Genomic DNA, 15789 nt, shown 5'->3' with positions numbered 1-15789 from the left:
CATGACATCACCTTCCCCGAAGGAAAAGCAACATCACTGCAGCAACCGGCCACCTGGGGTGCTACAAATATGCAAAAGGATTCCCTTGCTCTATTGATGACCAATGGGTGCTACGCAAAGCCAAATATTTGCGTGCATGCGAGTGTTAGGAAAAATAGTCATCGAGTGTTCGGACAATAGCTATCTAAGGTGTATAGATACCTTTGGACATATATATATTTTTTAGACCTTTTTTTAAAAATTTTCATATGCTAATCGTTAGCTGCTTCCCATGGCCACCCTAGAGTTGATATGAACACCCATCAATGAGTCTAACGTATAACATATAATCACTGTCTGGATTTCACCTTCATGACCTACATTAATTCCCAACACTGTAATGCGAGGCGTTGAGAATGTTCTGCCAAGGACAATCCTATTCTAGATGGAGCAAGCAAGGAGATAATCTTCGTCTATTTACTCTTCTTAGGATTTATCCAGCTCTATCCTCATAGGGTACTAGCCGGCCAGAATTGTAGGATTTCCTTAATTAACCTGCAATCAATCAATTAACTTTCCTACATATAAGCAAGTGTTTTGGCACATCCATGGAGCTCAAATGCATAATTTGGCCGACCGAGACTCAGCTGGAAAGCATTGCTGTCACAAATGATATTCAGTACTTGTTCTCACTCTATAATTTTCTATTGTCAGGTGTAGGCTTGCTGGCTGTGAACTTGTGAAGTAATAGCACAAAGCAATTGATTGACAGACAGTTCTGTACAAAGATGAAAATTAAAAGGTCCGATAGGATTATGTAGGCCTTATGTGGCTCAAATATGGCAACTTCTCTAGGGTGGCATACATTTTAACAGGATGTAATTCTGGATGCTGGCAGATCTCACAAACTCTTCACTATCAACAAAAAGAGGGGTAGGACATGTTGGATTTTCTTTGGCCAGTGTCCTATTGTTCTTTTCATTGTTTGGTTTGGCAGTCACCCACATCTTTTCCCTTTGGAGGTGTTTATAATTTTGGCCAAAGTCAAAAACTATTTTTATACCTAATATTTCCTGGAATATTAATCAATCTTGTAGTCATACGCAAAAATTAGATTTTGTGTTAAAGAACTTCTATTTCTTACAAACACTACAGTGTCCTTGGCAGGTCATTCTCGTAAAATTTGCAAACTTTTTAGTATCTTTTGGCAAAAAGTAACTAGTATGGAGATATGTAATCACTACATTTATGCATTTATCTACAGATGCAAGGTACAGTCATGGGGTTCAATGTGATGCCACCTTACGCAAAATGCTACATGACATGATTTGAACAAATGTATGTCTATACAATCTTGTGGAAAAGATATATTGACAATATATGTTTCCGTATAGGGCCGCACATTGGATTCCCTATGGGTTTTTCATTGGTATCTAAACTCAGTTTGGCCAGAGCATCAGTTCCCTATCCACCACGATTACAACCAGATTATCTCTAAGATTTGAGTGGACTAGTGTCCTCTAACCTATATGTCAAAGAGACAGATCGCCGCATCACTTCAGCAATTTTTGAGTGCCAAGTTTTGCTAATTATTACCTCCTCACTTCATTGACACCAATGTGAATATTTGACCAAGTTTGGCCTCCATGGTGAATTCACCATCCATGGTCCAGTAAAATTAATTGCCCTAGATGTGATTTAACAACCTTTTCTATGTTATTTCTTTGAACCTGCATTGCCTCCTATGATAGAATGATGAAAAACTGTTTGGGATGTCCAAAAGTTGACCATTGCTGGAATTTTTCCACATTAAGGAACCTACAGGAGCAGAGGTGAAGCTGTAGAAGAGTATGTCATGGATATGTCATCCATGAAAATGTGTATGCAAATAACATAGGAGCCAGAGATATCATTCAGATGTGGTCTTCTACTTTCCCACTAATCCTTGATCGGTGATGTAGTTAATGTCTCTATTATGGAGTCGAAATCTGTACTCATTGTTGCCGTTAGAGGAATATTGTGTTAATCTGTAGCCTACCAACCCAAGTTTTCAAAAATAATGAAGATGGCTGTACACATTAGTTGAATGTTGTCCTAGGTTGGCAAATAAAGTGAACAGGAGTTTTTTACAATGTCAGATGGTGACAAAAAGAAAAATGGGACATCTTGGTTTTCGACATGCCTAAGCTTTTATTCTGACAGCCAACTGCCAGATATTCCTTGGCTGCCTGATGGAGCCCTGAACCACCTCCTACTTGCCGGCATCCCTGGCTCCTCTTTCAATTAGCCAACCTGGTGCAATGCTATCATTGTGGCGTGGTGCACACTCAACGTCACACCGGGTTCACTAACGAGAAGAGGCGCTGGTAATTAGGCAGTTGGCAGAGCTCCCATCTGATGTGGCTGGTGGACTATGGTCCTACAAATTAATTTGATCGCCTCAAAGAACACAACTCATATTAAAAACTATCTTCAAAGACCAATTGTGCAGAATTGTACAACATTTTGATGGCTGTTTTCCTTTCGAACCCGTAATCCCGGAGAGATTTTAAGGAATGTCTTAAACTGTTTGTTATGGCACATAGCTGACTCTAAAAATGCGTGTGATTTCCTTGTGTTAGACATAAAAGAAGTTCTCCAGATAATAAGTCATGAAGGTTTTCTACATGTCCATTTATCAATCTGGGGAAGATTCTACGGTATAAGGATTCCAGGTTCAGCACAGGGTTATCATCAGATGTTCTTAGCTACCTAAAACAACAATGACTTCTACTTTCATGAACTGCTGAAGATCAGGTCTCAAAAATTGATGGAATTTTAATTTTATATAATGCAACCAGGGACATATATAAAGGAACAAAGGCCCCTTTAAGAGCTATTATAAAATGGCTTCCCTTTTCATGATACCAACCAGAGTAGAAGGACTTTGACCTTTCCATCTCCCTATCTTCTTTGCGATCATGCTTTTGGAAGAGTCCTTCATAGCTTCATAGAACCAAATTGCCAAGGAGGTTGAATAAACCATGACGAGCCATTGATCTTCAGAGGCTCCAAACAAGCCTCATAGGCTGATTTATAGTAGAAACACCCTACTGAAGTCCTGAATTTAACTGTTGGGAAGGTCATCAGCTTTTTATATTTACTCCTATGTGAATCAAAATTCTGGTAGCCCACAAACATGGTGGCTCATAACAGTGGTCAACTTCTGGTCTCCAGAAAAAGCCTTCAATGATGTAGCAAAACGTAGTTGTAGAACACCTTCAACTTCACAACAAATCACTTTTGAAAGCTTCAGGAACGCTTGGGTAGTCCAGAAAAAGGGGAGACCTCCTGGACTCACGGAAGAGTTTGAAAACCTCCCAGGCACCCCATAAGCCTCTTGTAAACTTTAAGTAAGTTAAAAGTTTCCTGAGCGTGACACCGGGATACTTTGTGAAGCACATCAATGAGGAAGAAAAGGTGTGGCCTAAAAAAGTGGGTGTTATTAACCTACGATAAGGTAGGCATGAGGTTTAGGGTACCTTTTGGCTCTACCACTATCTGTAATGTTTTTTCAGTGTTTTGTAATTTTCTCTGCTATCTCTATTGATAAGCTGTGACGTTTTCTCCCTATCCAGGTTCGCTCATCACTAATTATATTTTAATTCTATGATGATTTATGAGAATCAGACATTATTTTCGTTGTGTATTGAGAAAAGTCTCCATTTGCTCGACCAATAAATGAACACGTACTATATAGGGCTGCGGAGCATGAACATGATCTCACTCCGTGCCCTGAGCTCTGAGTCATCTCTACTCTATCTGTTCCATTAATAGTAATATCAACATCTCCGCTGTGTACATCACATTCACTGTGTTATCTGTTGTCATCAAGATTCCGATTTATTGCATATGATATCACTAGAAAGAAACTAGGGAAAAAAATTTTCATTAGTCCTCCTAAAAATCTCTACAAAATCTGAAATTTTACTGTATTGTGTTTCGGTTTATCCGCTATGTTCAAGATCTCTGCCTCTGCTTGCTGTCAGTAAATGAAAAACATCTTCTCTAAGGATAGCTATCAATTCTATAGAAGGGCTGATCGCAAGGTGTCTGTAATGCCTGCTGCAGCGCAGTAGCACAAAACCTCCACCAGGGGTTTCGGGTGAAGGAAAATAGATATGTGGCACCCCAGGAGTTCGGGTACCACAGTAGTGCTGTCTTCCTCTCGGGGAGGATAGTGCTATGTCCAGAGACAAGTGAGATTCCCTTTGGTAGGTTTACACACACACAACACCTTCCAATTGCAGACCAGGAGGGGGAGCTCAAATCCCTGTTTTAGGGCAGCTTCCCTCTATAAAGATCATGTTTTGGAGGGGAAGAGAGTTCAGTTAGTGCAGAGAGTCTGTGTGCGAGGACAGAAAGGAGGGTAGCACAGAGGAAAGTGAGAGCTCCAGGAGGCCATGAGCAGGCCTCTGAAGAGCTACAGCGCAAGGAGCCGGGAACCGGGAGCCCGAGGCTTACGTGGACTCTACGACACGGAGCAGAACCAGAGGGCATTATACTACCAAGACTTTGCCCATAATCACCTGTGGCACAGCAGCACCTAGGAGCTTGGAGTCACCTAGAACGGACCCCAGAACACAAGGCTCGAGCTGCCTGCCATTCAGGTACCTGTCCCAGGATAGCAGAACAAATAAAAACCTTGTTGGGACACTTAGTGGCAGCAGGGACTTAGAGACAGAGAGCGCAGAGTGGTAGGCTCCCACCTGACTTACCCAGGGGAACCTGTTTGTCTCTGGACTGCCCGGACTTCTATGTGGACCTGTTTGCCGGTGCCCTGGACTGTGGCTGCTGAAGTCTTCAGTAAATGAGGTAAAGAGACTGCAAACCTGTGTTCTCGTTCCTTACTGCACCTCTCACCATTCTATCATCTACATATAGGGAACCCCTGGGGACATACTTCACCTGTGGGAAGTTATACCATCTAGCTGCCATAACATCACCCCAGAGGACCCCTTAAAGCAGCGTTGGTCCCCACTGACCGAATACCACAGGTCGCATCACGAACATAAACTTTATTCCCTTTAAAGACCATTCCCTTTTACATGGGCGCCCTGGGCCACGGACCGGGCAGCCACCATGAAATCCCCCTGTGAACACCGGACCCGGTACCGAGTACCCCACGGCACTGGCGGGCGACTCAGATACCTCACAGAGAAACCACAAAGCAGCAGGCAGGAGCCATTAGGTGGCAGAAGAGTCATCAGAAAAGCCAGATCAGCAACAGAGAGGGAACGAAGTACCAGAGGTCACAGAAATACACATGGTCAGAAACAAGCCAAAGGAGTCAGAGCCAGTCGGGAGCAGGAAAGCCAGAGACGGAAGACAATCAGATCAGGTCAGGGGACATGCCGAGTCAAATACCAGGAGGTCACAACACAGAGAGTGAGTACTACAACTAGCAAAGTCATAGGGGAATACAGGAACGGGACCTAGGTACATGGACAAAGGACAAATCAGGGTATAACGGGGTCAGCAGCTCAAGCCAGAGACTGGAACTATAACTGACACCGCTTACAGGTAACAGCGGACTGAAATAGCCAGACAGATACCAAAACGAGGCAGAAAAGATTAACCCCCGCATGACCATACCGGGGAGAGAGTAATCAGAAACAAAACCCGGACTGGATCATGACAGAGTTCCAGCAGATGGAACTATCAGTTCTAATCTACGGATGATCAAGGCAGCCAGTGTTTGATTTCTCTACAGTGCCACCACAGGTAAAATGAAGTATTACACAGATCCCATTGTAATGGTTAACCAAGGTTGTGCTGGGTCCTCCAGGACAAAAGATGTTCATTTTCTGCTCTGACTCCTCGCAAATAAGCTTTTTAAGTGAGGCCGCCCTTTTATTTTTGAAGTTGGTCAAACCTGTTGTTTTATGTTTTAGTAATCACTTTTTGTTAGGCAAAGTCACCTATTAGCGGATCACGCGGTATCCCACTACTGAAACTCTCAGCAATCTGCTGTAATCTGAGAGTGATCGAACCAGCAAGTTTTCAATTTCTTTGTAGCACACCCACTGGTGAAAAAGAGTATTACACAGTTCTCATATGACTGTGCATGTAATGCCAGGATGTGACTGGTCCTCCATGGCAACAAACTCTTCATTCTGAGATGTGACACCCTACTAATAGGATTTTAAAATCAGACATTTTATTTTACATAATCACTTTTTGCTAGGTGGGTTACCTGTTATCTGTTCCCAAAGTGTTTGGCTTCCAGAACTCCCATTGATCGGCTGTGATCTGAGAGTGATCGAGGCAGGAAGTGTATAATTTTTCTGCAGCACAACCACAGGTGAAATGGAGTATTACACATACTACACGGTTCATATATGACTCTTTATGAATGTATGGGTTGGTCCTCCAGGGCAAGAGACACCTCATTCTCAGCTTGGACCCCTTACAAATAGCTTTACAAAACCCCTGTTTTCTAAATCAGACAACTTTGTTTTAGACAATCACTTGTTGTTAGATGGGCTCTTGGGGTGTCCCACTACTTGAACTCCTAGCAAACAGCTATAATCTGAGAGTGATCAAAGCAGCAAGTGTTCAAGTTAACTGCAGCACACCCACTGGTGAAAAAGAGTATTACACAGTTCTCAAATAACTCTCCGTGTAATGTAAGGATGTGCCGGGTCCTCCAGGGCAGCAAACATTTCAATCTCATCTCTAACACCCTCCAATTGGGATTTCTAAACCAGAGAACCCTTTAGTTTAGGCAATCACTTTTTGCTAGGTGGGTTACCTGTTATCTGTTCTCAAAGAGTCCAGCTGCCGGAATTCCCATCACTCAGCGGTAATCTGAGAGTGATCAAGGCAGCAAGTGTTTAATTATTCCGCAGCACAGCCACAGGTGAAATGGAGTATTGCATGGTATTCATATGACTGTATGTAATGCAAGGATGTGTCGGGTCCTCCAGAGCAAAGAGACACTCACTTCCAGCTCCGACGCCTTCCAAACTGGATTTCTAAACCAGACAACACTTTGTTTTAAAAAAAAAAACCCTTTTATGCTAGATGATCACAGGTTGTCCTCCTGCTGGAATTCCCAGCAATCAGTTGTTATCTGTGAGTGATTGAGGTAGCAAGTGTTCAATTTCTCTGCAGCACCCCCAGAGGTGAAATGGAGTATTACACAGTTCTATTCACGTAATGCAAGGATGTGTCGGGTCCTCCGAGGTAAGAGACTCTCATTCTCAGCTCTGACTTCCGGTAAAATAAACCAGACAACTTCGTTCTTTCAGACGGCCGTATAAATTGGACTGAGATTGTAACTCAGTGCATGGACTGGTCGGTGGCTCTACTAACCCAAGCGTGACAGCTGCATAGAAATACATGAAGTTTCAACACTCGGGTCGGGAGAGCCGCTGGCCAGTCTGTGCCTTGCGTTTCGATTTATATATTATATATTTTTATGAGATGATCACAGGTTGTCCAACTGCTGGAACTCCCAGCGATCAGCTGTAATCAGAGTGATCGAGGAACCAAGTGTTGTCTTTCTCTGCAGCACACCCGCAGGTGAAATGCAGTATTACACCTTAAATTCTATGTAATGTAGTTAAAGAGACATTTTCGTCTCCGACTCCCTGCAAAGTACGTTTTCTCCTACATTGTTAATTAATATGACATAACAATAGCGCAAACCGCTTCCAACATTACCCAGTCGTACACATTCGTTCAGCGAGAGGATTAAACTTGATCCCGGCCTCCCCGGATCATATAAACTCATGTCATGTAAGTCGCTAACATCGAGAATATATAGATGTACGTCAAAACGCTAAAGTATTGCAGATACTTCTCCGGGAACCTACAGTAGTAGGACGGCGGTTTCGAAAACATTCACACCTATCGGGCCAGCGGCCAACGCAACGACATTACAACACTGCTCGGTCCGGGCGATGCTTGAAGGCAGACAAGTCTTTCAAAGCGTCTCATTCAATTTTTCTCATTCCCCAAAACATGTGGTTTTCATTTAAAACAAATTAACCCTCCACTACACCCCCCACCCCCAACCCATTTTCTCCTTTTCCTTCGCGCTCTCTCTCCTACCTACGGATGTAGCGGAGCCGAATCTGCCAATTTCACTTTTCAACGTTACTCGCCGCAAACTCGGCTCTGCTACATCACCGTACGCATGTTTTTAAAGCACAGGAATTTTTCTTACTTCTCAACATTCCACAAGACGTCTCATTTTATTTATTTATTTTCTTCCTCCTTTTTTTTGTAAGATTACGGTTCCTTATGATCTTCGATGTCAGAGGATTTTCTTACAGAGGCCCCGAAAAGCATAACCAAAAAAGGATATGTTAGTGAAATTGGCAGGCTGCGTGAATTGGGCTTTTTCTGATGAATCCTTACTCTGAGCATGCTTGGGGAATGACAAGCATTTTTTCTAACCGGGGCTAAGCCCATTTCCCCCCCCCTGCAAGGCGAGACCCCATTGGTCGCCCATTGGAATATGTTGAGGAGGACAATGGCTTTTACTGGCTGCCAATTGTAAACATAAGGAATAAGGATTCATCCAGCCTTTGACTTTTCTTTTTTTTTTTTTTTTTAACTTTCGGAGGGGGAGGAACTTTGAGAAAGTCTGCAAGTTTAATTCAATAGGGCTGTGTTTTAAGCAGCCCCTGCCTTTTTTTCTTGCCTCTTTGCAAAGCAGCCAGTGACTTCCTTCCAGCTGCAAACTTTTCATCAGGAAGGTAAGAGAGCTGTAGATTGTTTTATTATTTTTTAATGCATTTTTATTCATTTTTTTTCTTTTATTTTTACTTGTGCATTCAGTCTGAACCCATAACATATATATATATATATATATATATATATATATATATATATATATGTGTGTGTATATATATATATATATATATATATATATATATATATATATATATACCGGTGTGTGTGTGTACATATACATACATACATACATACATACATACATACATACATACATACATACATACATACATACATACAAACATGCACACGCACACACCGGTGTATGTATATACATACACACACACACACACACACACACACACACACACACACACACATATATATATATATATATATATATATATATATATATATATATATTCAAATTGAATGCAAAAATAGAAATAAAATCCTAAAAGAAGAAAATAAATAAAAATGCATTAAATATATATGTATTTGTGTGTGTGTGTATATATATATATAATTTTTTATTTTTTCTTATTAAATTTTGATATTTGGAAGGAGCTCACTATTTGTTGGTGCCCCCTTTTTTATTATAGGGCACACAGGGGTAAAATATGGAAGTCCACCTTTGATTGCTCTTAGCCAATAGATACATTGTGCAAGGATTTCAGCTCTGGAGCACTGCTGGCTGCTTATTAAACTCCCATTGAGTGCGCTTAATGCTGCAGGAAAAATAATTGTGTATGTTTGTGATCTGTCAACCCAGGCAATAGCTAAATCGTATTAAGGATTAAGTATTATTGTACTTGTTTTTATTATGCATACCCCTCCTCACATGTAAAGCGCCATGGAACAAATGGCGCTATAACAATAAATAATAATAATAAGTAAGGATTTCAGCTCTGGAGTACTGCTGTCGGCTTATTGAATGCCTATTGATTTCAATGAGTGCACTTAATGCTGCAGGAAAGAGACACATGTGTGTTTGATATCACAGGGGGTCCAATCTGTCCATCCAATGAATAGTTACATTCTGCAAGGATTTCAGCTCTGGAGCACTGCTGGCTGCTTATTATATTCCCATTGGATGCGCTTAATGCTACAGGAAAAATGATCGTGTATGTTTATGATCACAGGGGTCCGCTCTGTTCACTGAGCCAACAGCTAAATCGTGCAAGGATTTCAGCGCTGGCGTACTGTTGGCTGCTTATTGTAGTTAATGCTGCAGAAAAAAATACATGTGTATGTTTGTGATATTACAGGGTGTCCAATCTGTCCACCCAGTGAATGGCTACTTAATTGTGCAAGGATTTCAGCTCTGGAGTGCTGTTGGCTGCTTATTAAATTCCCATTGGGTGCACTTAATCTTGCAGGAAAAATAATTGTATATGTTTGTGATCACAGTCAAGTCCAATCTGTCCACAGTCCACCCAAGCAATAGCTAAATCTTGCAAGGATTTCAGCTCTGAAGTACTGTTGGCTGCTTAATACTCATCGATTTCAAATGAGTGCACTTAATGCTGCAGGAAAAATACATGTGTATGTTTGGCACCACATGGGGTCCAATCTGTCCACTCAACCAATAGCTACATTGTACAAGGATTTCAGCTCTGGAGTACTACTAACTGCATAATAAATACCCCTTGATTTTCAATGGGTGCACTTAATGCTGCAGAAAAGTTGTGTATATGAGTGTATATGTGATCGCAGGGTGTACAAAATTGTCACAGAATAAATAAGGGCATTGTTCAAGGATTTCAGCTCTGAAGTACTGCTGGCTTCTTATTAAATAGACATTGATTTCAATGGGTGCAGTTAATTCTGCAAGAAAAAAGAAGTGTATATGTTTGTGATCACTGGGTGTACAATATGTCCACAGAATAAATAGCTACATTGTGCAAGGATTTCAGCTCTGGAGTATTGCTGCCTTCTTATTAAATACCAATAGATTTTGTTTGGTGCACTTAATGCTGCATAAAATAAGTGTGTATGCTTGACATCACAGGGGCTCCAATCTGTCCAACCAGCCAATAGATACTGCGAGCATAGATTTCAGCTCCAGAGCACTTAATGCTGCAGGAAAAATCTATGTATGTTTGACTTCACAGGGGTTTCAATCTTTCTGAGCAGCCAATAGATACACGGTGCATAGATTTCAGCTCCGGAGCACTTAATGCCGCAGGAAAAATCCATGTATGTTTGACATCACAGGGGCTTCAATCTGTCCAACCAGCCAATAGATACACCGTGCATGGATTTCAGCTCTGGAGCACTTAATGCCGCAGGAAAAATTAATTTATGTTTGACATCACAGGGGTTCCAATCTGCCCAACCAGCCAATAGATACACCGTGCATGGATTTCAGCTCCGGAGCACTTAATGCCGCAGGAAAAATTAATTTATGTTTGACATCACAGGGGTTCCAATCTGTCTGACCAGCCAATGGATACATTGTGCATGAATTTCAGCTCAGGAGCACTTAATGCTGCAGGAAAAATTCACAAATATGAACCCCCCTTTTAATGAAAGCCCTAAAATGATGCACCCATTTAATAGTGGGAGCACTACACCTTATAACGTATCAGTTTATTAAAATACAGCAATGGGTGAACATTTCCAGAGGTTCCCAAAATTGGACAACAGGAAGGCAGGGCTAGTGCTGGACTTCCTGTCACTCATCCCGTCGATGAATAATGCAGTCAGCCTGGAAACAGCAGATAACAGAGAACAATAGAATGCGTTAATAATCCGTAATGACAAGCCAGAGTTTACCAACGATCTCGGCTCTGCTACATCTGCACGTTTTAATAGGATGGTTTGCCTCGTTAATATAAAACCGCGTAATCGGGTGGGTCCTAATAGAGGAACATCGCCGTCCTTATGTCACGCAGTTATTCCAGGAATAAAGGAAACGAGAGCGCAGAAGACATGCTGAGACACTTCTGGCCGACTTGATGGTGGAGGGAGATAGTATTTGTGGGCGGGAATTTCTCAAAAAAACACTTTAACGGCACAATCCTGTTTAGAAATAACACAGATAAATCCGATAACCTTTGTCTGGATTCTTAGCGTACCTTTCGTTTGATGTCGATAAAGTTTTTAGAAATTCATTTTTTACTATTATCCATTTTTTACTATTATCTTATTTATATACTGTTTTATGCCTTAAAGGGAAATCGACCCTTTTTTTAATAAAAAAAACAATTCTTAGAAATAACAAATTATCTTTTTCGATTCATGATCAATTTTTATTTACCGTCTTCGGGTACCAAAGTCAGAATTTCTTAAAAAAGATCCCCGGCAATGCTAGAGCTCCGCGGGATGATATCGGAGACGTCGCAGCTGAAATGGTGGGAGTTGTTGTTTACGTGTATTGACTGTATCCACAGGATGCCGAGAAAAGTCCCCACGGATTTGTCCCCATGTTTTTGGATGAGATACATGTAAAGACCCACACCCCTTTTTCTGCAGCTGTGGTTCATTATTTGGGGACTCGCTTTTTTCTTTTTTTTAAGAAAATTTGGGAATATTATCGTTATTATAGTGGGTGCAGGGCTTGAAGATATACCCTAGGCCCGTGCTTAGGGGAGATCCAAAAAAGGTCCCTTTAGAAGAACAACACTATTGAAGACCTGTGTTGGTTGCCCTTTAAAGGCCCACAAGATTCACTCCCAAAACCCAAATTTAAAAAAGTGACCTCTGAACCCTTAATCGGAGGTAGCTTTTCCTCTGACATGTCATAGTAATATTTCACAAGGCCCGATCCTAGGACCATCGGTGGAGCTTTAAGGGTTGCAGGAACTGTAGATACTCCTGCCGTAAAAAGGTCTGCCATTGGGCGTATTTACCATAGCGATGGACTATGGAGCTGCTATAGGGTTCTTTATGTGAGGTATTGGGTGACGTCCCCATTGCTATTGGGTCGCAAGAACCTGTGAAGGACTCTCCTCCCCTGAGGAACCGCACTGTTAGCCAACAAAGAAGTGAAAAATTGGCCAAAGGGTCATAGCAATAAACACCAGAGCTCACACTATATCAAAATGCCCAGGCAAAGGTACTGTCTTGTTGGAGCCCCTTTTCCCAACCAGAACCTATGACCAACGTCCTTGGTGCCCCACCCCTGCCTGCACCCCTGAGGAATATCCCTGAGAACCGCATTATCAAAAATCCACTCATAAATCGTGAGGGCCCTATTACAGATTCACCATCAGGCCCAAAAACCTCAAATAACACCTGGGTCTATAATGAAGGGGCCACAAGGCTGACTAATTGCTGATAATCACAGATTTCTTTTCATATCGCCATACACGTCCACTGTCAAAAATTTGCTGGAATCGTCCCAAATTTTCAGAAACGGTCTCAGAAAATTTGTGGTGTCCCAGGATGAAAATGAGGGGTCTACACAGCATTATGCGCATCTATTACTGGGTGATTTGAGGCTGGATTTTGGGTGGCGCTAAAGAGTAAAACTAAAGTGTCCCTAAATTGCCAACACCATGTTTGTAACAATGTGGTGGTAACAAACATGGTTTGGGGCACAGTGTCATAGAGGACAATGCTCGGAGGGCTCCTGGGCCCAGTGCAGATTATGTAGCAGGGCCCCCTTCCAATTATCTTGCACTATTTATAATGGTATATTTTTATAGATCAAGGCCTTCAGTGTTACCTCTGCACGCTGTGTTACCTCTGCACGCTGTGTTACCTCTCCACGCTGTTACCTCTGCACGCTGTGTTACCTCTGCACGCTGTTACCTCTGCACGCTGTGTTGCCTCTGCACGCTGTGTTGCCTCTGCACGCTGTGTTGCCTCTGCACGCTGTGTTGCCTCTATTGCATGTGCTACCTTTATGCTCTATGCTAATTCTGCACTTTGTGCTACATCTGCTTCCTTTGCTACCTCTGCCCTTTGTCACCTCTGCAGCATGTTACATCTGCACTCTGTGCTACCTGTGCACCCTGTGCTACCTCTGCGCCCTGTTACTTCTGTAGCCTGTGTTACCTCTGTAACCTGGGTTACCTCTGCACTGTTTGCTTCATCTTTTTCCTTTGTTACCTCTGCACCCTTTGTTACCTCTGCACCCTTTGTTACCTCTGCATCCTGTGCTACCTCTGCATCCTGTGCTACCTCTGCATCCTGTGCTACCTCTGCACCCTCAGCTACCTCTGTAACCTCTGCATTGTTTGCTTCATCTTTTTCCTGTGGTAGCTGTGCACCCTATGTTGCCTATACACCGTGTTACATCTGCACTCCGTGTTGCCTATACACCCTGTGTTACCTCTGCACCCCATGTTGCCTATACACCCTGTTACCTCTGCACCCTGTGTTGCCTCTGCACCCCGTGTTACCTCTGCACCCCATGTTACCGCTGCACCCCATGTTCCCTCTGCACCCCTGTGCTTTCCGCCAGATTCGTACAGCTGCATCTTGTGGTTACATGTCCTATTTCTTATGCCAAGCTCAAGCTGGCAGAGCTATTACAAGGCAGCATTTGATATTACAGAGTTAATTTGTTTCTCGCTGTCGTTTTTCTGTACTGGCGCTGATACCAGCTACGTCTGCCCAGAACACAACAGTCCTATAAAATAATTAGGCCGATAATTAGAATAATTACAATAGTAGGCAACTCATGTACAGTCTGAGTCCACCAATAATTATGACATATTACTGTGTTATTATAGGCTTCAGATTCTTATTTCCCCCTAGAGTCATCCCTTACTAGACAGCGCAATAGGAACTGCCACGTCGGCCATTTTGGTTGCCACATTCACCTTCCCCAGAAACAATATCTGCTAAACTTGAGTAACGACTAAGAAGGCTGTCGTCACCGCTTTTTATAGCAGTTCAAACAAAAACTTTACCATTCAGGAGCTTGGAGAAGTTGAATAACATGTCATAATGGTTGCCATCAAATGGACAAAGGGGTGCGTTAAATTTAGAGGTAAAAAAGAACAGAAAACATCTCAGGGGCCTATGTGATAAATGTAGTTTGATATATGGTTTGGTCTGTCTTAGTTTAGATAGTCTAGTCTAGGGTCTATGTTGGTGTTGGTGGTCTGTTCTGTGGCCTCTATTAGTTTAATGGGTCTTGTCTGGGGTCTGTATTAGCTTAGATGGTCTCATCTGGGGTCTGTGTCAGTTTAGGGAGTCAGATGTGGGGTGTTGTGATAGGCAATTCAGTATCACAATGGACATAGCGGTCAGAGCACATACAGTGATCTGACAATAACCCAAAATAATAGAACGAGCTCTGAGACGTGGGAACTCTGCAGACCGCAATCCCTAATCCTCTCCAAACAACACTAGAGGCAGCCGTGGATTGCGCCTAGCTCTGCCTATGCAACTCTGCACAGCCTGAGAAACTAACTAGCCTGAAGATAGAAAATAAGCCTACCTTGCCTCAGAGAAATACCCCAAAGGAAAAGGCAGCCCCCCACATATAATGACTGTGAGTAAAGATGAAAAGACAAACGTAGGGATGAAATAGATTCAGCAAAGTGAGGCCCGACTTTCTTAACAGAGCGAGGATAGGAAAGATAACTTTGCGGTCTACACAAAACCCTAAAGAAAACCACGCAAAGGGGGCAAAAAGACCCTCCGTACCGAACTAACGGCACGGAGGTACACCCTTTGCATCCCAGAGCTTCCAGCAAAACAATTAGACAAGCTGGACAGAAAAAATAGCAAACAAATAGCAAAGAAGAACTTAGCTATGCAGAGCAGCAGGCCACAGGAATGATCCAGGGAAAAACAAGTCCAACACTGGAACATTGACAGGAAGCATGAATCAAAGCATTAGGTGGGGTTAAGTAGAGAAGCACCTAACGACCTCACCAGATCACCTGAGGGAGGAAACTCAGAAGCCGCAGTACCACCTTCCTCCACAAACGGAAGCTCCCAGAGAGAATCAGCCGAAGTACCACTTGTGACCACAGGAGGGAGCTCTGCCACAGAATTCACAACAGTGGGGTCTATATTTGTTTATGGGTCTGGTCAGGTCAGTATTAGTTTAAGGTGCTGATCTGTGGTCTATGTTTCTTCACAGGTCTGGTCTTGGGTCTGTATTTGTGTAGAGGTCTAGTC

The 15789-nt window shown here is 42.5% G+C and overlaps 1 protein-coding gene across 3 annotated transcripts in view; it reads left to right on the top strand.

Moving 5' to 3' along the window:
- The first annotated feature begins 8592 nt into the window (after window positions 1-8592).
- Window positions 8593-15789, top strand: part of CALD1 (caldesmon 1) — a 148813-nt gene continuing 141616 nt past the window's right edge. For all 3 annotated transcript variants that reach the window (XR_011320665.1, XM_069763402.1, XM_069763397.1), the window contains exon 1: window positions 8593-8726. The gene's annotated coding sequence lies outside the window, so the exon portion shown is untranslated. The remainder of the gene's footprint in view (window positions 8727-15789) is intronic.

The sequence above is a fragment of the Ranitomeya imitator genome, chromosome 4 (assembly GCF_032444005.1).
Source record: "Ranitomeya imitator isolate aRanImi1 chromosome 4, aRanImi1.pri, whole genome shotgun sequence".
Taxonomy (NCBI): domain Eukaryota; kingdom Metazoa; phylum Chordata; class Amphibia; order Anura; family Dendrobatidae; genus Ranitomeya; species Ranitomeya imitator.
This window is presented reverse-complemented; position numbering and strand designations above follow the sequence as displayed.